The sequence below is a fragment of the Rhipicephalus microplus genome, chromosome 3, assembly GCF_043290135.1.
Source record: "Rhipicephalus microplus isolate Deutch F79 chromosome 3, USDA_Rmic, whole genome shotgun sequence".
NCBI lineage: Eukaryota > Metazoa > Arthropoda > Arachnida > Ixodida > Ixodidae > Rhipicephalus > Rhipicephalus microplus.
The window spans coordinates 12,237,972-12,263,393 of NC_134702.1; the positions used below are offsets into that span (position 1 = coordinate 12,237,972).

The window sequence follows — 25,422 nt, forward strand, 5'->3', positions numbered from 1 at the left end:
ATGTTGCAGATACATGCTTTAAAGCGCATTATGGAATCGATGCCAACGTTGACGCTGAAAGGCGTGGTATATACACCACCATGATTTAGGTATACAATCTGAGTATGCACAATTTTGTGACTTCGAATCGACCCAGACATGGTTGCAATTGTTGGCTACATTGCTTCAATTTGGCTACATTTCGACTCGTTTGGCACCGAAAATTTCCAGTTTGCGCCATAGCTATTCCGTTGCCACGTTTCAAATTCTGGTTCTACTCATTGAACATTGTTTTATTTATTCATCAATAGTGAGGACTCTGCTCATAATACTACTCCAGTTCTATTTGGCTACAAATTTGGCGATTATATTAAATTATATGGCTACTTTCGTTACTTTTGACCTGAGTTCTTTCACCTTTTCAAATCCACCCCACGGAAACTCTGGGCATGTAGAGCACGGTGCGGCTTGCAACCACTGCAACCAATGTGGTAGCGAAGGAACTATATAATGCGTTCTTGTCACTATCCTCGCCCTGCGGTGCGCTCAGACGGCTGCTACAGCTGCTGTATTGGCCCGCCTTGACGGCACACCCCTGTCAGAACAGTCAGCACTAGAATGCAGACCACACAGTCGTCGCATCGAAAATCAGTTAATGCCTTAATCAACTTTCAACGGGGTAATGACCTATTGAATAGGCTACATAATACTCCTACTCCGCACTTTTTTTTTCGTACATCTGCTCTTTCCGCTTTTATTTCTTTTTTCCCCTCCCTTTAATGAAGGATAGCAGACCGAATGCTATAATTTTAGTTAAAATGTATGACTTTATCTCATTTCATCCACTCCCTCTCTCGGCGCGTGCACAGTGCTCAAGAGGTACTTGGATGTCTGATGCGCGGAGTGACTTTTTTTATTTTTTTTTGTAAAATCGCCATAAAGGGGAAGGCATGTACCGTGCTGGTCAAAACTTCGCAGGCCGCTATATCACGTTATCCTAATACGGCAACGCAGCTAGCTAACTTTTGACCAGCCCTGCACGTGGCCAACCACTCGGCGGAGGTTGACAGGAGGGGCACTGAGCGATCCGATACTATACGCAGGCAATTTGCTTGCTCGGAACTTTGGACTAATTTGCGGGATCTGGTGGGATTTGTCGGCAACATTGTGTGTGCAGCTGTTAGTGGGGGCCACAGAGGAAGGAAAAAACTTTCCTTCCTCCGTCGGTCGTGGAGTGCTGACACGAATATTCCGTGTGTGCACACTTCGCGTGTAACCCAAGCTGCATAACACGTCTTCGCTTGCTCATTTGCGTACTCCGCCGCAAATGATTTTGGCCGCGGTGGTCACATTTCGATGGAAGCGAAATTCGAGACGCCCATGTACTGGCACAGCCTGCTTGGCGATGTTAGTGCACGTTGAAGAACACCACATGGTCGAATTTTCCGGAGCCCTTCACTATACTGCGTATTTAATAATTATATCGTGGTTCCGAGACGTAGAACCCCAGATATTATTATTATTATTATTATTATTATTATTATTATTATTATTATTATTATTATTATTATTATTATTATTATTATTATTATTATTATTATTATTATTATTATTATTATTATTATTATTATTATTATTATTATTACTATTATTATTATTATTAACCACAAACGAGGCCTGAGCGCGTCATGGGCTACGTCAATACGAGGTGCAGATGCCAGTGGCTGCCTCATACATAGTGGACTTTTAAGTCATGCGCTGTCGACCGAAATGCAGCCTTTTGTACTGAATAAACACATCAAGCCGGTAGTCGCTTGCTACGTGCCGCTTATGCGCATATCGCTAAACGTGGTTAATTAAACTAGGGAAAGGAACCCGCGGAAAGACAGGCAGGTTAGCCAATTTTTTAGACCTGCTTACTACCCTGCGCTGGAGAGAGGGGGAATCAAAAAGAACATAAATGAGAAGATATAAATAAAAAATGAAAAAAGTAATTCGGGACACTATTTCTTTAAAAAAAAAAGATTTGATTCAGTACTTGCGCACTTACCTAAGAGCAGTATCGTTTCATTCAATTGCCGCACACTATATTTCTAGACACTGTAGTGGCCTCAAGGAATCGTAGTTCTCCAGCTATCTACCCCCTCATGCCTGGCGAGGGTCTTCGGTAATCTGTTTCTCGCCTTGGCAGACAAGCGACCGATAGTTCGGAAAACTGGGCTATGGGGCGGGGCTTTCAGCACTTCACGTTGACTGACAGAGCAGGGCCACTGGATGCACAGCTGTGCTGCATAATCTAATACCTATATCGCGACATGAAACATTTTCCTTGTTCTGTGTGAGGACAAGGCATATCAGCTCAAAAAAAATCAGTACGCACTGAAGTGTAGGCTGATAGGTGTGTGTTTGAAACAGAGCGACCGCTTGAAATTGAAATACATAGAATTTGAAGTTGAAATTCATAGAATTTTAACTTCAACCGGTCTCTCTCTCTCTCTCTCTCTTTGAACTTCTTATGTTTTGGACAACTTCATTTTCTGCCATTGAGTGAGCATGCTGCTCCTTATGTATGGGTCATTTGTTGATTCGTCCCTGTGCTTAAACCCGGTACATCTCCTCTGCACTTGACCTCTTATCGCCCCATCGCGCTTACCAGATGTTTCGGGAAAGTGATGGAGAGGATGATTTTGACTCGCCTAGAGTCAAAATCATCCTGGAGCACCACGAGGTATACCCTCATGCTATGACTGGCTTTCGGCGTGGGCGTCCGCAATTGATAACGTTATAGACCTGGTCTCATCTGTTCAGCATCAAAAAAGATTGAAACGTTCATCTGCGGCGTTGTTCTTGGACGTGAAAGGTGCATACGATAACGTATCACATGAAGCCATTCTGGATGTCATGGAATATGTTGGATTAGGGGGTCGGGTTTACCAATGGATCCACAGCTATCTGAAAGGTATAACTTTCTTTGTACAGACGGAGAATTGCACAACAACGCACCTTTGCAACCATCGTGGTGTGCCTCAAGGCGGTGTTCTTAGCCCCACACTTTTCAATCTAGCGCTACTCGGCCTGGTTGACGCACTTCCAGAATCTGTCCATCTATCAATATGTGCAGATGACATCTGCATCTGGGCGTCAGGCGTAACACGCCTTCATTTGCGTGCCCGGCTTCAAAGAGCGGCTAGAATAGCGACAAAGTACCTGGAAGAACGGGGACTAGAGCTGTCATCAGAGAAATGCTCGCTTATAGCATTCACGCATAAGGCGATGAGCCCATATGTTATTAAAATCAACGGACACATGATCAACTACGTGAAGACCCACCGATTCCTCGGAGCCATAGTTGATCGCGACCTCTCCTGGGGCCCTCACATCGCCTACATGAAAACTAAACTCACCATGATCACCCACGTACTAAGGTTTCTTGCTGGAAAAACGTGGGGTGCATCGGTACGAGCAATGCTCCAACTCTACAATGTTCTGTTCCTCGGTTATATGCGATGCAGCTTACCCGTGCTTTGCGGGATCCGAAGAACAAACTTGCGCGTCCTTCAGTCGATCCAAGCCCAAGCACTGAGAATATGCCTTGGTCTCCCGAGATGCGCGTCAACAGCAGCGACAGTCATCATTGCGCGTGATTATCCAGTCAACGCATACATCCGCGTAGACGCTTTGAGAATGCACATAAGACATTTCGCGCGGCTTCCATCTCATCACCTCGCCTCACTTCGAACTTCCAGGCCCCACTCAGCGTTCAGCGCAACTGTAGCTCAGCATTGCGCAGTGCTTCCATTGCACTTCACGCATGCAGCACAGCCGCCGATACAATTATGGTGCCTACACCCACTCAAAGCCCTTCTTACAATTCCTGGCATCCAAAATAAGAAAAAGTCGTCGCATCTAGCCCTGAAACAGGCCACATTACTCTTCCTGCAAGAGAAGCACAACGGACGCCTTCACATTTACACGGATGGCTCGGTGTCTTCAGTAAGCTCTGCAGGGGCGGTGGTTATTCCCGCGAGGCACATCACAATTAAATTCATGACATCGCATTTGACGTCGTCGACAGCTGCAGAACTCGTCGCCATACGTGCAGCTCTGGAGTTTATAGTGGAAGAACCTTCGGGAATTTGGTCTACCTTCTCGGACTCGAAGGCATCTCTTCAATGTCTTATGTCACCCTTTCGCCATGGACCTAATGAACAGTTAGTAGCTGAAATAAGGCTTCTTCATCACAAAGCAATCGAAAAACAGCACAGCATAGTGTATCAGTGGATACCAGGTCATTGCGGTATATATGCCAATGACCGCGCAGATGAGGCCGCTAGATCTGCACATGATGGTACCCAATACACAGCCATCCCTTTCTCAAGAACCGACGCAGCTGCAAGACTTCGTTCGCTTGCACGTGACCTCACACCAGAACAATAGAACTCAACAGACTTCACAAACGCGCGCCTGCATAACTTGGATCCCAATCTGCAGCTTCGTCTTCCCCCAAGGATATCTCGAGCTGAGGAGACTCTTCTATGCCGCCTGTGGCTTGGAGTGGCCTTCACGAACGCATACTCTTATCTCATTGGGATAGCCAGCTCTCCTACATGCACTTACAGCAGTTGCGAAGAAACCATCACACACCTTCTGTGTGAGTGCACCCATTTCAACGCGCAAAGACAAGAACTCACTGCAGCTCTGGATAGACTAGACGATCGGCCTTTGTCGGAACAAAGGATTCTGGGCCATTGGCCGAGCCCATCTTTAGCCCAGAAGGCTTTGAAAGCTTTGCTGCGCTATTTGCGGACAACTGGCCTCAGAGACAGACTTTAGTGTCTTGTACTCTTTGATGTTGCCTTTCCTCTGTCGCATTTTTTTGTAATTTCTCTCTCTCTTCGCAACATTTCTTTTTAATATCTTTCATTCCCCTCACCCCTTTCGCCAGCACAGGGTAGCCAGCCGGTCTAAGAACTGGCTAACCTCCCTGTCTTTCCACTTAAACTTTCTTCCTCCTCCTCTTCCTCCTCATTTGTTGATTCAAGTATAGGCAGGAGTCACTGTGGAGCAGGGCATACGTGAACCTTGATCTATGTCTTCTCGCCCTCCTCTCCACATACACAAACCATCATCATTCTTGCATCAAGATTCATCAAGCATCACACTCTGGCCTACTGGCATTGCGCTGTGTCCACGTCTCACACTGCGTGTACTCAGATTTGGGTGCACGTTAAAGAACCCCAGGTGGTCAAAATTTCCGGAGCCCTCCACTACGGCGTCTCTCATAATCATATGGTGGTTTTGGGACGTTAAACCCCACACATCATCATCACGTCTCACACTGGCTTTGCCTAGTTTATTAGTGTTTTCGTTCCATTGTATTGTGTGAGTGATGTAATTCATATAAACCAACACTGTGCGATAATAATGTTGTGACCCGTGTTGTACGTTGACATGAAGGTAGTGTGGTATGACAATTGTGTATGACGAAAGCGAAAACTATCTTACATACCTTTAACCGTTGTGTGGCTCACCCCACCTCAATTGCGAGCACGTGTGTGTGCGTGCCGCTTTTTGACAAGTGTTTCATTGTGCGTGGGCGTTTTGATGAAACTACTCCATTAATAATTGAATAATCAACCATTACCATATAGACTTGGTCAAAATTGTGTTAATACGCCCCATCACTATCTTTAACAAACAAAGACCTCATTTTTCGTGATGCTGCTGTACGTGAATATACATATATATGCCTGCAGGGTTACTGGCTTTTCAAAGTATAAATAGCCCCGCCGCGGTGGTCTAGTGGCTAAGGTACTGAACTGCTGACCCGCAGATCGCGGGTTCGAATCCCGGCTGCGGCTGCTGCATTTCCGATGGAGGCGGAAATGTTGTAGGCCCTTGTGCTCAGATTTGGGTGCACATTGAAGAACCCCGGGTGGTCGAAATTTTTGGAGCCCTTCACTGCGGCGTCTCTCATAATCATATGGTGGTTTTGGGACGTTAAACCCCACATATCAATCAATCATCAAAGTATATTTATGTGTGACCAGAGTTCAAGTAAATTATTTGTTGAAAGCCTAGTTCTTGTGTTATCGCTTTCTTTTTATCCCGTCTTGACAAATCCGCGCTAGGCGCTTCAGATATATTATATATCTCTCTTTATTCATCGTTTTACTAACCGCTTTAGTAGGACCTAATCACGCATTGGCTTCGATATTTGCGTTGGATCAGTAAACTTTTCTTCCCTTGAACTTAACCTTCCTAGGTGTTTGGATTCAGATGAGCACGCACGCGTTAGACTATATCGAAGAGCACCACTGATACAGGTCACATCTGGGAACAGACCGAAGATAGATCGAAGAAGGAACGCGCGGATCTTTCACTGGAAACGCCACGAGGTCTTTTCCGAGCCTTGGAGAGGCAACGTCCAAGCGGTGCGGCCAGCTGCAAAAACTGCAATCGCACTTCACCGCCGGCCGCGTAAACACGGGCGTGCCTTCGGACTTCGCCCTCTACAGCTATAGTGGCGACCACTGAAAGAAATAGAGGGGCACTACTAAAACGTCGCGGAGAGTGCAATCTTTCTTCGCCGCCGCTGCATCTCGCAGATGCCGCAGCAGCTCGCTTAAGTGAAGAAGAAGGAAAATATAGGATTGGTGACGCGGCGACCGGTGGAGTGCTGCAGAAGACACAGCGAGAAGCGATGCGGGCAGTCAATTTCCGATGCTTTCAGCGACTGCACGAAGATAATATAAAGAAAAAAGGAGATGTATACCTCGTCTCGTGATGTTCGAGAAGAAGCGAGGGCAGCGTCACACTTTTTTTTTTTGCGCCGCGATGAGTGTCCTGAGTGAGCGATGGCGAGGCGAGTGGCACTCGTTCTCTCACCGGTGTCGCTTTCGAATAAATGCATGTCCAAGCAGGCGCGCCTGGTTCCCGAAAATAGAGAATACAGAAAAAAAAGAGAGAGACACACATCAAGGAGGGGGAGTCATCCTTAATGGGGGAAAAAGGCACTGTGGAACGCGCGGGCATCTGGTCAAGTGACCGACGAGCCGGCTGACAGGCGAGCTTACAGGACCCTTATCGCCACCATCTCCCATCCCAGTCGATGCCCCGCTGCTGTCCCGCGATCTCTCCCCCTCTCTGGACGACGGCCCATTTTGGGGCGCTGTCGTCCTCTTCGCACAACCCTGGTCCTCTTCATGGTGATATGATGCGCAGCATCCTGTGCACTGTGTGTGTGGTGTGAGCTTTTTCGCGGCTAAGAGAAGGAAGGGTGGTTGCGCGTTTCGAGAGGCGACATCTTCCGATGTAGCCCACGAAGCCGATAAACTCCCGGCCAGCACCGCGAGAGAGTGTTCGGGAAGCGAAACAGAGCGTTCGGAACGGTAGAGATAGGCTTTGGCGTCGAGCTTTCGCATCGCGAGATGCGGAAGATGCGAGAGATCTCGGATGTTTATACAACGTCCCCGAAAGGAAGAAAAATGGCAAGAACACCTCGTCGTCGAGTGTATGGCGCCACGGTGGTGGGATTTAGTTTACTCCGCAGTAAATCATGGAGCGTGCACTGTGAGTGATGTCGCGACCCGTCGACCTGCGGTATGCGGTCGTCGCCGTAGAAATGGGTTGCTCAAGTACAATTTTAGTTACGTTGATTGTACACTTTGGTACACCACGCGGTAAGTAAGCAGGCTTCTCCATAACGGAGAGGGCCAAGTTTAACCGAAGCCTCTCCCCCCTCCCCACTCTCTTTTAAGTTTGTCGAGTACGAAATCAGCTTCGCGAATGTGTACAAAGACGAAAAAGTAGCGAGAACTTGCTTCTCACAAAGAACTGTCATCATTGTTCTTCGGGTTTCCAAGGCAAGTATACAGATCTTTCAATGCGACATCAGGAGTCTCTGGTCACCATTATCGTCGGACAAAAAAAAAATAACATGCGTAGAGCACTGCGCATCGTAAGAAATGACGTGAAAAGCCGCACTGCGTATGGCCAAAATTGGCGCCCCTCTTTGATGATAGCGCTCACGTCTATGTGCATGTGTAGCTGTCGCGATAACAGTACAATACATCAGAACGTCATCACCACGAAAGTTTGAAAAACGCTGACAGCAACGCGACACCCTTATTACTAGAGTCCGGATTTAAGGCAAATCCGTATTTTTTTTTTCGTGCGTTCCTGTCACCTCACTTTGACATATGAGCGAGATTAAGAAGAGCTCTTATGGTGTTTCTAAGGTGCCTAATAATGCCTATTTTGTCGTTTGGGCCTAAATGCATATATTTGCCTATAAATGCCTATTTTAAACATCTGCGCCCACTATTTACATCTGAATTTCACTTTCGATTGCAATTTGAAACCGTCATTCATGTTAGCGGCTACGGAACTGTGTGGGATTAAACGCAGTCTTCTAGTTTAATCACCCTCCGGGAAATAACTGCTAGCACCAGTGAAATGGGACACGCTCGCCGGCCACCGTACGCCTTCGCGCGAACATGGTGCGAGTGCTTGGCGAATACGAAAGTGTGGCGAGCCATCAGGGTAAAGGATAGTGCAGAGCAAAAGTAATAAAACTGTGATGCGCACGTGACATTATTTTGTTATGCTTGTTATTTATTTCTTAAGGTGCCCGCCTTCACAGGACAAATCAACCCAACGTGGTTAGACGCAACCGATACTAACCTCCGTCGTGGTATTAAATGCGAAGCATTTCTTAGCGGACTTCGGCGACTTTGAGCGTATCTATCTATCTATCTATCTATCTAGCCACCTACGACTTATAGCTCTCCGAACCGTTTCGATAATGTCTTCGATACGAAACTTGGTATGGCATGACATGACTGTATGGAGAACATATATGACTAGTCATAACATGAAAATCCTGACATGCATGACATGCAAGTTAGCAGGTATTCTGTCGGGGCCCTATGTGCCATTGTTAACAACACAATTGTTTCAAGCGATAGCTTTGAAGAACTCGTTGCGCGGAAATTCCGAAGTTGGCGTCGTTGGTTCAGAGCGAAAAATCATCTCCTCTGTGACCAGGAAATTGAGAAAGAGGCAGATAAAATAAATGACGAAAATATCTGCGTCCGAGTGGGGATCGAACCCAGACCATTTGCGTGGCAAGCAGGTGTTCTATTGTTAAGCCACGCGCCTGCTGCGGAATACAGTGAAAATAACTGCCTCTGCTTATCACCCTGTATATTCCTCGGGGCACTGGTGTTCTAGCCTGTCTGGATTATGTACATAATAAAGTTTTCTACAACTACTACTAGGAAAATAACTTTCATGTTTTGCAAACACAAGCTTCACAGCAGAACATGTAATATCGCAGCAATATTGCATAATACAGGTACACAAGCTTAAGGATCCCTCAATTATGATTCTCTGTCGTGTATACAGGTCGCGCACGTCATTGTATTGAAATTTTCATAAATGCAAAAAATTAATGTGCCTACATTTACGACATTGCAGGCCTAAAGCATGTTTCGCCTGCCTATTTTCGGTGCCTTAAACGCCGCTCTTCGCCCCGCCGCGTTGGTCTAGTGGCTAAGGTACACGACTGCTGACCCGCAGGTCGCGGGTTCGAATCCCGGCTGCGGCGGCTGCATTTCCGATGGAGGCGGAAATGTTGTAGGCCCGTGTGCTCAGATTTGGGTGCACGTTAAAGAACCCCAGGTGGTCTAAATTTCCGGAGCCCTCCACTACGGCGTCTCTCATAATCTTATGGTGGTTTTGGGACGTTAAACCCCACATATCAATCAAACGCAGCTCTTCCTGCTGTTTTCAGCGCCTGAACCACGCCTTTTTAATGCTTGAAAATCCAATCTCTACTTATTACAAAGAGTGTCGGATGCTGATTGTCGCCTTCTTGGCACTGATTACTGCGGCGGTGGCCGCAACAGTTCGACCGCTGTCGAATGATTATATACGTGATTTCTTTCCTGCTTTAGGTCAACCACTATTCGGATCTGTTAAGCGGGAAAGAATATCGTGATATGCTTTAGCATACCCAAAAGACCAGGCAGCATTTTATTCCCCGGATATAAGATAACTCAAGCGTTTTATATGGAGCTTGCGGGAACGGTGGCAATGCTTTGTACTATAGACAGCCTTTTTTTTTTTTTTTGCAGAGGCGGCTGGAGAGTGCGGCAGCGTGATCACGTTTGCGAGCGTTTGCGTAGCTTGCAAACGTGATCGAGTGCGAGTGCAACGCAAATTTAACTCCAAGGAGTGTCGTGCACGATGTCAGCGTCACTGGTGGACTACACTGCAACGCTGTACCAAAAAGACCTCGAGTGGTGCGAAGAAGAGGCGAGAATTTGCTAAGTGGGTCTATGCGGGCGACTGTGTAAGTGACGTGGGCTTGTGCCCGCGCGTCGGCAGCTCCGATGGTAACGAATTTCTTGTACGAGTTTTATTACTCGGGAGCAGTTGAAGTCGAGAAAGGCCTTCGAGGTCCACACCTTAGTGACGAGTGACTGGGTGTGGCAGCCGTGGGTGAAGAAAGCCGCCACCAACACCGTGATCGTCATGACTCAAGTAAGACGTATTAAACTGAGGAGCACTCTTCTAGTGCACGTACGCCGTACTCCACGTGAAACAACAGCACAGTGAGAGGCGAGCAGATTTCGCCGTTCCCGGCCGTGCGTGTGCAGTGCCCGGCAAGGACCTCGCCATCACTCTTGGCATGGATAAACAAGACGTCGACGGGGGCTTGTTAATGCACTGGGATTGGTTCAACTGGACAGAAACAAACATTAGCATCTACGGCAAAAAAAATGCGCGTCTTACTTAAGTGACGACGAGCACGGTGTCGGCAGTGAGTTTCTTCACCCGAGGCTCCCACACACAGCCACGTGTCACGAAGTTGTGGCCCTCGAGGGCACCCTTATCGACTTTTAACTGCTCCCGGGTAATCAAACTCGTCCTCGTGATGCGAAATTCCTGAATATCGGAGCTGTCGACGCGCGTCCACAAGTCCATGTCACTTACACGCGTGCGAATGTGTTGTGTACCATCAGCAAGGTAGTATGCAGCGTGCTGGTCCCAATAAAGAACCAGTAGGCACCCTGCTGGAACCAGCAGAAAATCAGTAGGCACACTGCGGGAACCAGTACATGGTTGTCTAACCAGCAGTCTAACTGCTGGTTCCATAAAAAACCAGCAACTCCCAGCAGAAAATTTTCATCTGGGTAGTCGCCCGCGCGAAGGGCGAATGGCTCCACTCAGCAAATACTCGTCTCTTTTTTGCGACGCTCGATGTCTTTTCAGCACACTGTTGAGGCGTGGTCTTCCAGTAACGCTGACGTCATGCACGACACTCCTCGGAATTAAATTTGCGTCCCCATCTCAGCCGATCACGCCTGCAAGCTACGCCAACGCTCGCAAACACGACTGCAATGCTACACTCCCTGACCACCTCTGACAAAAAAAAAAAAAAATGTCTGCCTACCCAGAGTGCATAGCATCGCCTTCGTTCGTGCAAGCTCGGAGGGGGGGGGGGGGGGTATTACAGAACTACGATGTAGTTATGAGAGATGCCGCAGCGGAGAGCTCCGAAAATTCTGACCATCTGGTGTTCTTTAACGCGCACGCAAAATGTTTGAGTTGATGTGCCCACCAGTCTTACATCTGAGCTAGCTGGTGAAAGCTATTTGATAGCTACTGGTCACATTGCCGGCCATTTGAACAGTGAACAATCGATTTAAGTCGCAATACTTTAACATATACACACACTGACCATCAAAAAGGATGTGTGTTCAACGTCGAACACTTATACGCAAGAGTGGTACAGTAACGTGGGCTTCTCCGCACAAACAGTGTTAGTGCGCAGAAGCTAACTTTCAGACAAGCTACGGGACATATTTCACAGAACGTCCGTCTTAGAAACTTTGGGACAAGGCCTGCATTACACAGACGGAATGTAAAAAAAAAAAATGAAGGGAACTTACGTGGTATACTAAGTCGTTTTTGGAGTTCAATCTTGTAAAACGGTTTGAACCAGTGGATTCGTACTATCCGACTCAGCCGACGACCATGCATGTCATTCAAGAATGTTCTTGGGTCGAAATCACGTCAAGGTTCACATTTATGGACTATATTGCGAAATACTGAAAAAATCCCTGCCCTAACATATTATTGAAATGTTGCCCAGGTCATTTGAAAGAGACGGAGGATATTTCGATTATTATTAGTGTGTTGTTACACAAACACACACAGAAAAAAAAACGCATGGCATGCAGCTTCACTACTTTGAAGCCTGCGAAAGTGTGTCAAACGGGCAGGCACCCAGCGATTTCTGTTCGTAAAGAAATCCCATTGCTCCGTTTACCACAGCGTAAATGACGCCAATGTTTGAGGTAGGCATGTAGGGTAAGCAGGCAGGCATTTTCGCAAACTCTATGAGTGCGACAAGTGTACTGCTTTTCACTGCGCTTTGAACCAGTGGATCCGTACCATCTGACTCAGCCGACGACCATGCTTGTCATTCAAGAATGTTCTTGGTTCGAAATCACGTCAAGGTTCACATGTACGGACTATATTGCGAAATACTAAAAAAAAAAATAATCTCTGCCGTAACATATTATTGAAAAGTTGCCCAGGTCATTTGACTGAGACGGAGGATATTCCGAATATTGATAGTGTGTTGTAACACAAACACAAACAGAAAAAAAACGCATGGCATGCAGCTTCACTACTTTGAAACCTGAGGAAGTGTGTCGAATGGGCACCCAGCTATTCCCGTTCGTAAAGAGTTCCCATTGCTCCGTTTACCAAAGCGTAAATGATGCCAATGTTGGAGGTAGGCATGTATGGTAAGCAGGCAGGCATTTTATGAGTGCGACAAGTGCACTACTCTTCGATACGCTTTATCGACTTCCTGCTTATACCGGCAATTGAGATGCGCCTCGTTTACAGCAAGTTATTTCTGTCACGATTCCCACGCCGGCAACGCAAAAAGGCGTACGCTCGCTCGGCGAGGCGGTTGCGCCCTCTCTCGTTCTGCACCGGAATTAACTACAAGTTTCCACGCGCCCGATCCAGGCGGCCGCGATGTTTTCTAAACGTTCTTAGTGCGACTTAGTGCAACTTCTTCTTGGTTAATGTTAATTATATTATTTTTACACCTGGTTCGTTCGTCATAACCAGATTATAAGCGACACTGCAAATTCAGCCCGACAGTGCAGGCACAACTTAGTAATAAATGAACAAGATAGACTGTGTTGCCAGGAGAAAGATTTATTTGTATCGACAACAAATATAAAGGTGACTTGGCATACTTTTCTTGTGTGCGTCTCCGCAGCAGGCACGCTGCTTGTCGCTTCAAAAAATATTTTGCTTTATAAACACGCTTTCATATCAAAGTGTTCAGTGCATCACGAGAATTATCCGACACAGGACTAGATTGCACTCCCACACGCTATCAACAATCATTGCGGCTGAAGTTCTTGGGCAGTGATATTCAAGGGAATATCCTGTGGGAGCAACAACTGCACAAGAACAGACTGCATGCTGTATTGAAGAACTAGAGCACACACTTCGATGGGAAGACACTCTGACATGTACTCAGATGTGTGAAGGACCGAGAATGCTGGTTGCTTTCTGCGTCAAACGAGCTGGGCCAAGAAATTGCCAACTAAACAAGGCTTTGTCGGTCAATACCGGCAAGCCTAAAAAGATACAGTGGACGTTGCATATCCACATGTATATCGTCTTGCGCACACAGCCAGGTTATCTTCCGAATGTTCCCAACTTAATGATGCATGAATGTTTCTGTGCAGACTACAAGCTGAGTATAACAATTCACAGATGCACTCAATCACCCAGAGCTGGTCTGCTTGGAATTACTTCTGCACTGAGCTTCTAGCCACACACAACCAGCTACGTGGCAACCTAGTCTACAAGAAAAATATTGCAAGGTTGAACAAGGTACAGACAAGGACAAATTCGGATATCAATGAGTACTTCTGGGGACAAAACCCTGGTAATGTAGGAGTATTACGACCATTCCTGAGTGATACAAAAAAAAAACATGTGGCCGATCTCAGGATCCCAACTTTCTACAGGACCACAAATATGCCACACAGGAAAACTTGAACACTACATTTCACAAACAGTTACAGGTAAACAGGACATATACCCGGCCGTACGTAACTACAACTTCATATTAAATTATCCACAGAATTTAACAAAAGTGACAATCTCATCAAAACATTGATCACTCACACATCAGACAAATACAGCATACCACGAATGTTCTGAAACTGAACCTCTGCATAGCGAGCATGAAGTTCGAACACCAAACCCACTTTGCCAAGTATCAATGGCAGCAAGATGTTTATAAATGCTAAGTCGGGAGTCTCAAACATTAAAAGCTATGTAACGATGATCACTTGTATTTTTGCTTGCAGAAAAGTATCCAAAGTGTGCCTCTGTAAATGCATCTGATAACAGCGAGAGTCTACTAAAACTTATCTATGATTGAGGAAAAGATTCGGTGCCAAGGGTGAAACAACACTACCAATAATTTTCACTTGACTACAAGAGGACACAAACAAATATGACACCATTACCCACCACAGATAATGCACCAATGCTTATGTTAATGTACACAAACTTCTTCTTTACATCGTCAATGCTGTCAACATCGATATCTTCCTTGGTGTGTGCAATCTTTGAGAAAGAATGCTGGCTCCTGAGTAACTTAACAGATAACCCTGGAGCAGCTTACCCACAAATATTTGGTGAACTAGAGTGAAACACTAAGGGACGCACAATAAACCTCTAAATACTGCTTCGGTGAAAAAAAAAAAAGAAACCTTTTAAGACAAATAAACATAACATTTAAAGAACACACATGCCCTTTAGTAATGACTAGAAAGAAGACATTACATCATTAGCCAAAGCATGAACTGTCTTGTTCACCTATTATGAACTCCACTCTGTGCTTGCAATATCTTAACATGAGTGGTTATACACAGAAATTGCGATTCAATTGGGAAAATATTTTAGGTGAGAAGAAGCAACTCCTATTCAATTGCACAGCAAACTACATATGTGTCTTATATCGTTTCAGCACTTTGAACATTTGTGTACAAGCAGCAGCCAAAAGCTGTGATACATTTTTCACGCTTGGTCACAGACACCGGTGCCTGTCAGCATAGTTTTGACTTGAACTTACCCTCGTTTACATATGAAGAGTTCATTGCTGGCAAGCTGAGCTCCGTATCCCATTTGTACCACCATAATATGCAATCTATATGTTAATAGTGCTTGTTGCAATGCGTCAGTGCATTATTAAAATAGATACAGAACACTCCGGTGGTCACAAAGTTTAACCAGTTATTAAATCACAAAGATGCACAATCTCCTAGTGCTAGTCATATCATTTTTGCAACAGCTTCTTTAAGCATCTCAAGCATGAGAGAATCAAATAGCAACTATGAAATTGTCATTCGCATACTTGTGCATCAAAAATATCTCAGCATCCACATCAATAGCTCTTGTCTATCACTGGCATATGAGAACTTGCTACTGGGTTAGTTGGTAATAGATAATCTTGAAAATTAAATGCAACTTGATAATCCCTCGCTCTTTGTGAAGTGTGGGCGTGAGTACTTGTGTTTGTGAATGAGAGAGTTCCAAGTTGTGTCTAATTTTCAAAATACTGCTAGCACGGTGTGTGAAAATTGTGAATGATTACTAGATGTGAGGAGCACTGTCTTTGAATGCAAGGCTGCATAGCTCAGCAATAAAAATATACATGTGCTTCGCTCACTTTCAGGGGTGCGAGAACTAGGGTCCCGCATGAGAATGAACGACACTTTAGCATGTTGGGACGCTTGAAGCACACTTCGTCAGGGCTTCAAACATTAGAAAAGTTACTTTGTTGAATATTTTCACCAGCACATTAGCCAAAGTTATTAACAGTGAATAGCTTCTTATTATTATCAGCTGAATGACACACTGATTAATAATGTGCGTATAAAATACATTCTCATTACTCAGGAAAACTCGTCACACCAGCACTTCACTGGCCTGATTCTCGGACAGTATGCAATAGTTTGGGTATATCGGACGTCACATACACAGTATTTGTGCAATCATGTGTAATAGGACGGCCTCAAAGATGTTTGGCACCAAGTACAAGCCTTTTCTTTCAAGGATACCTTTGTGCACCAAGTGAGACATTCTCAGCACATGATTGAGTGATATAACACAATCAATTCTGAGCCTTGACTCATGTCACAGCAGCATTGTTAGTAATGCTTTTGTACTTTTCAGGATAGATAATAAAACGTGAAATTTTTATCATGGATATATAATCCATCCCCATTTTTCACAGTGAACATCCCACAACAGGCTGTGCCAGCTATGCGTGGCTTCCATGACTTTCTGAACTGCTGGTTTATTCATATAAAACATTTGCACAACAGTGCAGTGTGGCAGGCCATGTTACTACAAAAGTTTAACATTTTACATTCCTGCTTCAGTATTATTCATTCAGTTGGAGCAGTATGGCAATATGCAATGCTAAATCACATTGATGTCACAGCTTTAGATTGTTGTGCCTTCTGTCACTGTTAATAAGGTAAAACACAGTGCATGCTTTGCTTTGTTATAAATGAAAAATGGCATCACCAAACAAGTCGAGCAACATAACCTTTTAGTTACTTTTCATCGCTAAAGATGACCGCACATTTATTACCTATTCTTAATAAAACAGATAGGCAATGCACATAAACTTACAATTAAAGGGACCGTAAGAATAAAAAACAATTTCTCTTGTAATTAGCTACTTACCCTTGCACAATACGAAAGGCCATGAGAAGGGAGAAGACAGTTGGTAAGTGACAAAATGTAAAAACAAAAAATGCAGATATTGAAGACTTCTCGAGATTTTTGCACCAACTTGTCGTAACATCACACATTTTGACAGCATTTGCTAGAGCCTACATAATTCACCGATAAAAATTAATTGTACTGCTCTAAACTTTTATTGAGTCAATGTAGCCAAGGCATAAAAGAAAAACTTTGAAATCTGTTATTTCATGCCAATAATTCAGACACAGAAGTGTATAGTGCAAAATCCAACAATGAACTTTGGTTACATTATATTATTACACTACAGAAAAAAATTCTCTCTCAGAATGTGAAATTATTTACAATGGAGTTTTCAAAGAATAAGTTGACAGCACAAACTGATTTACTGTCCCCAGCTGCTCCGGTAGCTTGGTGACAATGGTGCGAGATTGTCTACTAAAAAAATCATGAGGGTTCGAATTCAGTCGCAGCTATCAAATTCGAATGAAGGCAAGATGCTAGAGGTTCGTGTAGTGCGCCGTGTCGGTTCATGAGCACCAGGTGGTAGAAATTAGCTGAAGCCACCATCTGCAGCATCTCCCACAGCTTGAGTTAGTACTCCAGGAAGTTAAACGCCATCAACAAACACACGAACCAACCAACCTGGCATAATGTTTCACTACAGTGTCCCTTTTAACTATGTGCTAAGCAGATGGCCACATCAATGCAAAGTACATATGAGCATAAATAAGCCAGCAGCAAAAGCTGAAAAAGCATGTATGGCTGGCACCCCTTTTTATGTAACATTTAGTTACTGATAAATAAAATTGTACCTGACAAAAACATTCAACCAAATGCAGTATATACTGTGGGCATGCAGATGGGAAGTGCAAATGCACGATGTAACTGCATATCAAAGTAAGGCTTGGGTAATCAAGGATTCAAAAGAGATTTCATAACCAAAATGAACACTGTACATTAGTGATCAGCATTCAAACCGAATGTACAGCTTTTGTCAGAATGGAGCCGCAACACACCTTGACAGCCACTGATGCAGGTAACTGCACTATTCAGAAGGCTTGGAGATGAATGTCACCTTTCCTCCTCACTCGCAAGTCAGTTTTAGCAATGAGAGTTCACAGGCACAACGCAACGCCCCCTGACGCAACCCAAGTGGCTCCATTCTTCTCAACAAGGGCTGTGCAATAGCCAGCTGCTGTAAAGCCTAGCTATAACTATACCAAGTTGAAATCCCATTGAACTGATCTGCCTCAACATGTTCAAAGTACTTTCAGCAAGCTAAGGCTGCGCCAATGAATAGTGCAGTTACATTGAAACAGCAAACCCGTAATACTTAAAACCCTTCTTAGCTCAAACCTATAACGTAGGTTGTGAAATACTGAAATTACAGAAATAAATCAGAATGCTACAAATTAAGGGCGTTTTTTAATGTAGAATGATTTAGCTTTGGGCTATCTGGTTCCATGAACATCACACATGACATCATAACACCAAAGGTGAAGTGTACCACTCTGATAAGTTTTAATACCGAGCAGTTAATGCAAGGGCCTTTGCAGATTGAAAGCGGACTGTGTGACTCACTCTGAGCTGTGCAGAGCGGGTATACCATTTCGACGAGACGAGTGTAGAGGCTGTCCCATAGCCTACTATTATAAAGCCTTCTGACGTGAACCAGGGAGACAGCTGAGCTGGCCATGTAAGTGAGAAAGCCTTCAACACTACTTAGGCCTCTTACGGCATTGCAGAGAAGTGACACTAATGTGTGTCCCCCAAAAGCTTTCCCGACAAGAAAATTGTACACTAGCCAGTGAGCAAAGGACGGGGTAGCTGCAAACAGACAATGTTGAGCACCCTCCTGCCAGCGCCACCCTATAATGAGGGCTCCTTGGGTACACGAGAATGCTATATGCCACTCCTATTTGGGTTTATAAAGTCAACAAGCCTCTCCAGTGAATTATGGTTTGCTTTACAGCAGACTATTTTGTGAGGTATTTGACTTTGATCTCTGGACTACCTGTGGCTTGGTTAAGCAATTACATGTGCAATCCTCAAGTGGACAGTAAGAAAAAAAATTGATGGAAGCAGTCTTCATTCCCACCTCCTCATTACATGTTAATGTTTTTCAAGCCTCTTGCTTTCACTAACCCCCCCACCCCCCTTTTTTTTTACAAATATCTTGGTCATTTGTCATCTATTATATGGAGATTTCATCTCCAATAAACTGCACTGATGCTGTATTAAACATCAAATAAATGAATAGATAAATAAATATTTAAATCAATAAATGAAAAAACAAACAGATACAATCACTATATCCATTTTCTATAAATGCATTGCAAAAAGCACTGATGCAACACGAATCTGTTTTCTGCTGCATGCTTGCTTTCTCTGCAGTGCATGTGGCTCATCAACCTATATTTGTTATTCAGCCTTCTTTACATGCTCTCTAGAGGCAACAGAATTTGTTTACTCACCCTGTGGCAAATTTAACAGAGGACGTTATCACTGCTGTTCAGCTCTGCTTATTGATTTAGGCCAGGGCTGTACAACTCGAACACAGCACAGACCAAAACAATGTTCTCACATGGGCTTGCCCTGACTAGTCTTACCACAAGAAAGATGCAGCTTTCACTTGTGGTGACAAATTCTAGGCTTGTCACAGCTCATGTTGCTAATCTTAGCATGCCTTTACAGTCACAATTGATCGCCTTTGCCATTTATCAATGTTTATGATCTCATTAGAGTTTTGCTTACACACGATAAAGCACTGCTATTTGCACCTATTCTGGTGACAACAGCATATCTCCTCTCTTCTATCATAATGAGGGGGGCAGTGATTACCATTTAGTTGTTACCATGTGAAAATAGTTCTGATAATTCGTTGAGGTATAAAGCAAGAGTTTATCTCCAACCACCATTGTCTATTTTTAATCACGACATTACAAAAAGGCATGCCTGATTTATTATGAATGTTACGTTGATAATGAGGCCTTGATGCCTATTAATGATGAGGTCTTGATGTCTGTCTAAATCAGCTCAATAGTCATGTTTCGTGGAGCAACCTTTATGGTCTTAATTCCTAGAGATTCCACTCTACCAAAAATTTAGCTTATTTTATATGCACGTGTGTGTTCACTGGTTAATTAATTATTTCAGAGGTGCACCACAATATGAAATGAATTTTTAAATTTTGCATGATGCCAACAAGTGCAGTTTCAGCCCATAAAAGCTCTGCTATTAGTATTATGCAAATCACAGCACCAATATGGCATAGAAGTCTAAATACCCTGCCGCCAGTCAGTAAATACTTATTCACAGGCCGCACACTGCCATCACTATAAAGCCTTCAATCTAGCAATAGTGTACTAAGAACAGGGGAGCACAGTGAAAGAATTTCTAAATACATTGCTACCTTTTCGTGAAAACAAAGGCAAAGCGTTAGGTAGGTAAAGCTTGAATATACCCATGTCAAATGCTCCCAGGGAGCATGAGTATTTAGAAATTATGCCAGTTTAGCAACACTAGGAGCACTTAAGTTATATACGTACCATCCAGCTTACCTTTAGGCAGCTACTTGATAGCTGATTAAAAGGCAGGAACTCAAAGAAACAAGAAATCTTAAATTCTGCAACCAAAACAAAAGTGAAAGTGTGATTATTCCAAGTTCACATATTGAAAATGAATTGAAAAAAAAAAAAAAACTTGTTGGGTCAAGCCTAAGAGGTAGTTTTGTATGTTAGACATAAAAGCAAAAATTTTGCACGTCAGAAAATAAAATTACAGACTACTTGTGGCAGCAACGTCGTTCACTTTTTCAGCAAAGATAAAGCAACTGGCAAATTAGTCCTAAACTGTTTACAGTAGAGTGTTAGAGCAGATAGGAAACCTCCTAAGTAAAAAAAAAAGAGAGAGAGAGACCAGTGAGTGTGCTACATTAGGCACTCGCATCACGACTAGTTTTTTGATATCAGAAAGAAATTGATTTACGGTTTTCGGCTCTATATCCATAGAAAAAAAACAGTGCAAGAATTGAAACGAAGCACACAGGTGGGTAAGAAAAACAAGAAGTACTGGCTTTTGAATGAGCTTTTAGGCTGACCCACTTAACCAGAATTTTATGAGGAACTTTTCTTGTATAGGTCACATTTGTGTTTTCTATGCGCAGTAAGTTTTGAAGAAATCGATTATACATGCCAAGTTAACAATGTGCCTTGATTTAAATTTGGTGTTAGTTGATGTTTGTGATCCCCTTTAATGTCAGCTATACAGTGCACAGGTGAGTGCACTAGGGAATAACTTGTCTGTGTTAGACAAAAACCTGCAAGACAGCCAGCAATAGCGTTGCAAAAGAATTGGAAACTAGTGCAGCAGGAGGCGGAGGGTGGAGCTCCCACATATGCTCATGAAGGTTCTAGAGGAATATTACCTACGAAGCAATAATGCTGCACAGCGACACTCATTAGCCAGCACTGTTTCAGAACACAACTGTCCTTGATAATGAATGGTCCAAGTGGTGCTGACCATGACTGCCTGTATACTAGACTTGTGCAAATGGTTATTTTTAGGTTCAAAGCAAATTTGAAGCGAATAGTGATTTGGTGGAATTTTTTCAAATCAAATTCAAATAGTATACATCACATATTATGAAGAAAAATGGGCATATTTGTCCCAACCCAACTAACCTGCACAATATTCTCAAAAAATATAAACAAAGGCCTGTGCAAACACCTTTCTTTTTGGTCCAAAGGGAATGGAAACAACTTTGAATGGTAGTAGCAAAATTTTACTTTTAGTAGAATGCAAGTGATAGCCTGTAAAATATGTTAAATATTAAAACTTACTATACCTAAACATATAAGCCTGTATAACAAGCTTTCAAACTAAAAAAAAAACGAATCGATATGAGGGTAATGTTTTTTTAACCTTGTAGTAAAGGTTCACAACAGGGCGAACTTCTCTTGTATAGGTGTTTCCACGCTTTAGCACCCCTCAACGGCAGTAAAACATCCTTTACAAAAAGTTTAGATAGAAAACTAATATGCACTTAGACCAATGTTTTCGCACCTTCACACTTCTCCACTGCAATGAAACCACCTTTACAAGAAGTTACACTCAGACTAATTTACACTTATTCATTCATTTCGAGTTCTTCCAAGTTTCCAATAATATGAATTTGTGTCAAAGTGAGTGCGAACACATACTGTAATATTCGTTGGAATATTCACAAAAATCTTGGTTTGTGGCAGCACTAATGCTGCCACAGACCATGGTGTCATTAAAGACCAACCATGATACTACTATCATAAACTGGCATTGTTAATATTCAGCACTGTTGAACTCCAGCACCTAACACTAATGACCAGCCCAGGTATAGACCAGAGCAGTCAGAGACCAGTTTTTAGACTAACGCTTCATCTCGGTGTTGTAAACTGGTGCCGTCAACATCTGGCACTGCCAGCCATACCTGTGCAATCTCAGAACAGGGATGTTACACAAGCCAGCATTGCTGTAGCTTACTGTCGAAGACCAGTACTGGCAGACCAGCATGATCAAACACTAGCGCTATCTGTTCGTCCCCAGTTGGTGAGATGGAAAAACAGCTCAAGAATGGGAATGAAGAACTGGAATTACAAATTATAACAATAAAAATGCATTATTCGATGAATGCAGTATTTTTTAAGAGCTAAAAAGCAAGGACAAGCGCACAGCAAGCTATCAAAAAGAAAGGTTCCAAACAATGAGACTACAAAAAGTCAGGTTACACCCCAATTTTCACTTTTTAAGCATCTTCAATGAACGGATCCCATTTGGCATGAGCATTTAGGCTTTGTGTAGGGCAACTGCACATCTCAGCATGCAGGGTGTTGAACCAAACTCTACACAAGCAGCTATGGCAGGCTACACGACTCGACAACAGTTAACTGAACTAATAGTAAAGACTTTGATTTTTTTTTTGCAACACTACGTGAACTTTCACCAGGACTGTAAGATATTTACATTGATATCCATTTCCTAAAACTTACGATCACTTTCTTTAGCCATTCTAGTACACACATGACAAAACCAAACGTCCTATTCAGCCATTTAGGGAGAAGCTGTGTATTTAAAAAAAAAGCCATTAAAGAAACGTGTAGTGGCTGTGCTTTACTGAATGCTTTAGTAATGACTTATACCAGCAAGCCCACAGCTATAATCTGCGGCCAACTCCACTAACCTTCAAGGCCCACCTGGATGTGACTGTTTAGTGTAATCAGAGTGACCAGTAGGTATACACACAAAAATCGGTGCTATTATCCTTACACTCTGTACTGATCCTGAGGCATAGACAGGAATATAGTATAAACACAACCCGAAAAGACCATATTTTGAGTCAAAACACTGCATATGCAAACCGAAATTGTAATAATAATAATAAATTCTGGGATTTTATGTGCTAAAGCCACAATATAATCATGAAGCACTTCATAGTAAAAGGTTCTGTGTTATTTTAACCCCCTGGAGTTGTTCAATGAGCACTGACATCGCACAGCACAGTGGTCTCCAGCACATCGCTTTCATCAAAATGAGACCTCCATGGTCGAGATTGAATCCGCATCTCTCGTGGTCAGCAGCTGAGCACCCTAACGACTGAGTCACAGTCCTGAATCCTATCAACCTTCTTAAGATTACATTAAAAATTAGAAAGGAGCCACACATTTAGGATTGGTGTACAATAAGGAACTCCCTGAAACAGCAAGACATAGAAATTTGCAACTCTGATCGGAGAGGCCAAGTTAGACGATTCGTTAGCTAGTGGGCAAAGTATTCACGATAAGGGTGTCTCCAGGCTTGTGCAGGATGCGACGGCACGCTACAGTGGCGCAAGGATCCTGCCTGTAAAAGAAACACATGGGCGGACATGCCTTGAAAAAAGTGCCAGCATTACTTGCACTTAAAAGCGTTGCTCCCAGAGAAAATTTGAAGCCACTTTCAAAAAAATATCAGCCTTTCCGAACATATGAGATCCTAACTTTATCTTGGAACATCAAAACTGGCTGCTCCTTACCGTGACGTTCATAATCTCTGCAATTCCTGCTTTTGTGATTGAATTAGGCACTATATTTATACCACTGTCACACGGGCACTTTTGATCATGATCAGAGCCAATCTAGATTAGCCTTAATCTGAATCAGGTGCTGCTACATGGTTTCACTTAATCCCAATTAGGTGTAATCCAGATAAAGACAATTACTTTCAGAACATCACAATCTGGCTCCCAGACCATGCTTTGACTGATGTGAGCACCATGCTCGACACGGATTAATTTGGACCAAACAGCGGTGAGCATTGTTGATAGCGATCAAGAAAGCCGATATGGATCAGCACTGACAGCGATTAAAAGAGCCCATGTGACACCCGCATTACTCGAGCAATGCATTCTCACCACAAACACAGGCACAATCACATGCTTAAAAATCATGATTCACTTTTGTTCTAGTTGATCATAAAAGTAAACCTAACATTAGCCCTGCGCAGCTGTGCGATCAAGCAACTGCACTGCAGTTTCCTGTTTTAGATACCCATGCTGATGACAGCACACACCGTAAAAAAGAATAGTTTCGTGCAGGCTGCTGCGCAGCTAAGATTGAGTGAACAGGTGAGCTACAACTCGGCCCTGAAAAATTCTGTGCTTTTGTGCTTGTGATTTGGCATGTGCTTGTAATGACGGTGGAGTTCATCATTTTGATCAGCTGTCTTACTAGAAAAAAAGACGTCACTGTCAATGATACAGCCACCTTTAAAAAGCTTTGTATGGCTCCGAATTAGGCTTGCACAACCATTCGAATGCTTCGAATACTCGAATGAATAGCAGAGCGTGAAAACTTGGGCAAGTTGGTAGAACATAACTGAATATACGAACAGCACAACCTAGAAGTAGCTAAAGTGTAAATACGGAAGTAATAAACAAAGATAGAAAAGAGCACTGACTTGCAACAAATTCAACAATAGCGGAGTGGTGTACATATTTAGGTGAATAAAAGAGAATGGGCATGCGTAGATGGGTGCCTTCCTCTACAGATGCCCATTCCTTCTACGCATTCTTCTATGCATATCCATTCTCTCTTTTCACCTATATATTGTAACAGACTAGAAAAAGGTAGAGAAGAGAAGCAGAGGAAGACGAAGAGTCTTGGCACGATCGCAGTGTGCTGCCGCAAACGAGCATCGTTCACCTCCTGTAAATAAAACCATCTTATCACAGCTCGCTGTTACAGTTGTGGTGGACGTGCTGGGTAATCGGCACCCGAAGACGGAAGGTGAACCGCAAGTTCTTCGACGGAGCCGTCGCATTGCTGGACTTCCACCGAATCCATCTGGTCTGGACATGTCCCACAACGCAAATGAACACCGACCCCTCTCGACTTCTGTGCCGACCAGTTCGGCTCCACAACTGAGAGATGCTCGTCCCTTTGCCGGCAGACCAGATGAAGACGTCGAGGCTTGGCTTATCCATTACAAATGGGTGAGCGCCGCTAACAGATGGGATGCCGCTTCTCAGCTTTTGCACGTCGCATTCTTTCTGACGGATACTGCATTAATGTGGTATGAGAATCGGGAGGAAACACTAAC

The 25,422-nt window shown here is 43.7% G+C and overlaps 1 protein-coding gene and 1 long non-coding RNA gene across 3 annotated transcripts in view; one reads left to right on the forward strand and one right to left on the reverse strand.

Annotated features, from left to right (window-relative positions):
• Nucleotides 1–25,422, forward strand: part of LOC142803594 (uncharacterized) — a 176,455-nt gene that overhangs the window by 133,972 nt on the left and 17,061 nt on the right. The gene's annotated exons all lie outside the window — the stretch shown is intronic.
• The window catches only part of LOC119163880 (uncharacterized), a 45,448-nt gene continuing 33,237 nt past the window's right edge, over nt 13,212–25,422 (reverse strand). Inside the window, exon 11 of one of the 2 annotated variants that reach the window (XM_075888895.1) lies at nt 13,212–20,437. The gene's annotated coding sequence lies outside the window, so the exon portion shown is untranslated. Of the gene's footprint in view, nt 23,686–25,422 lie in introns of both variants that reach the window. The other variant, XM_075888894.1, reaches the window with a different exon arrangement.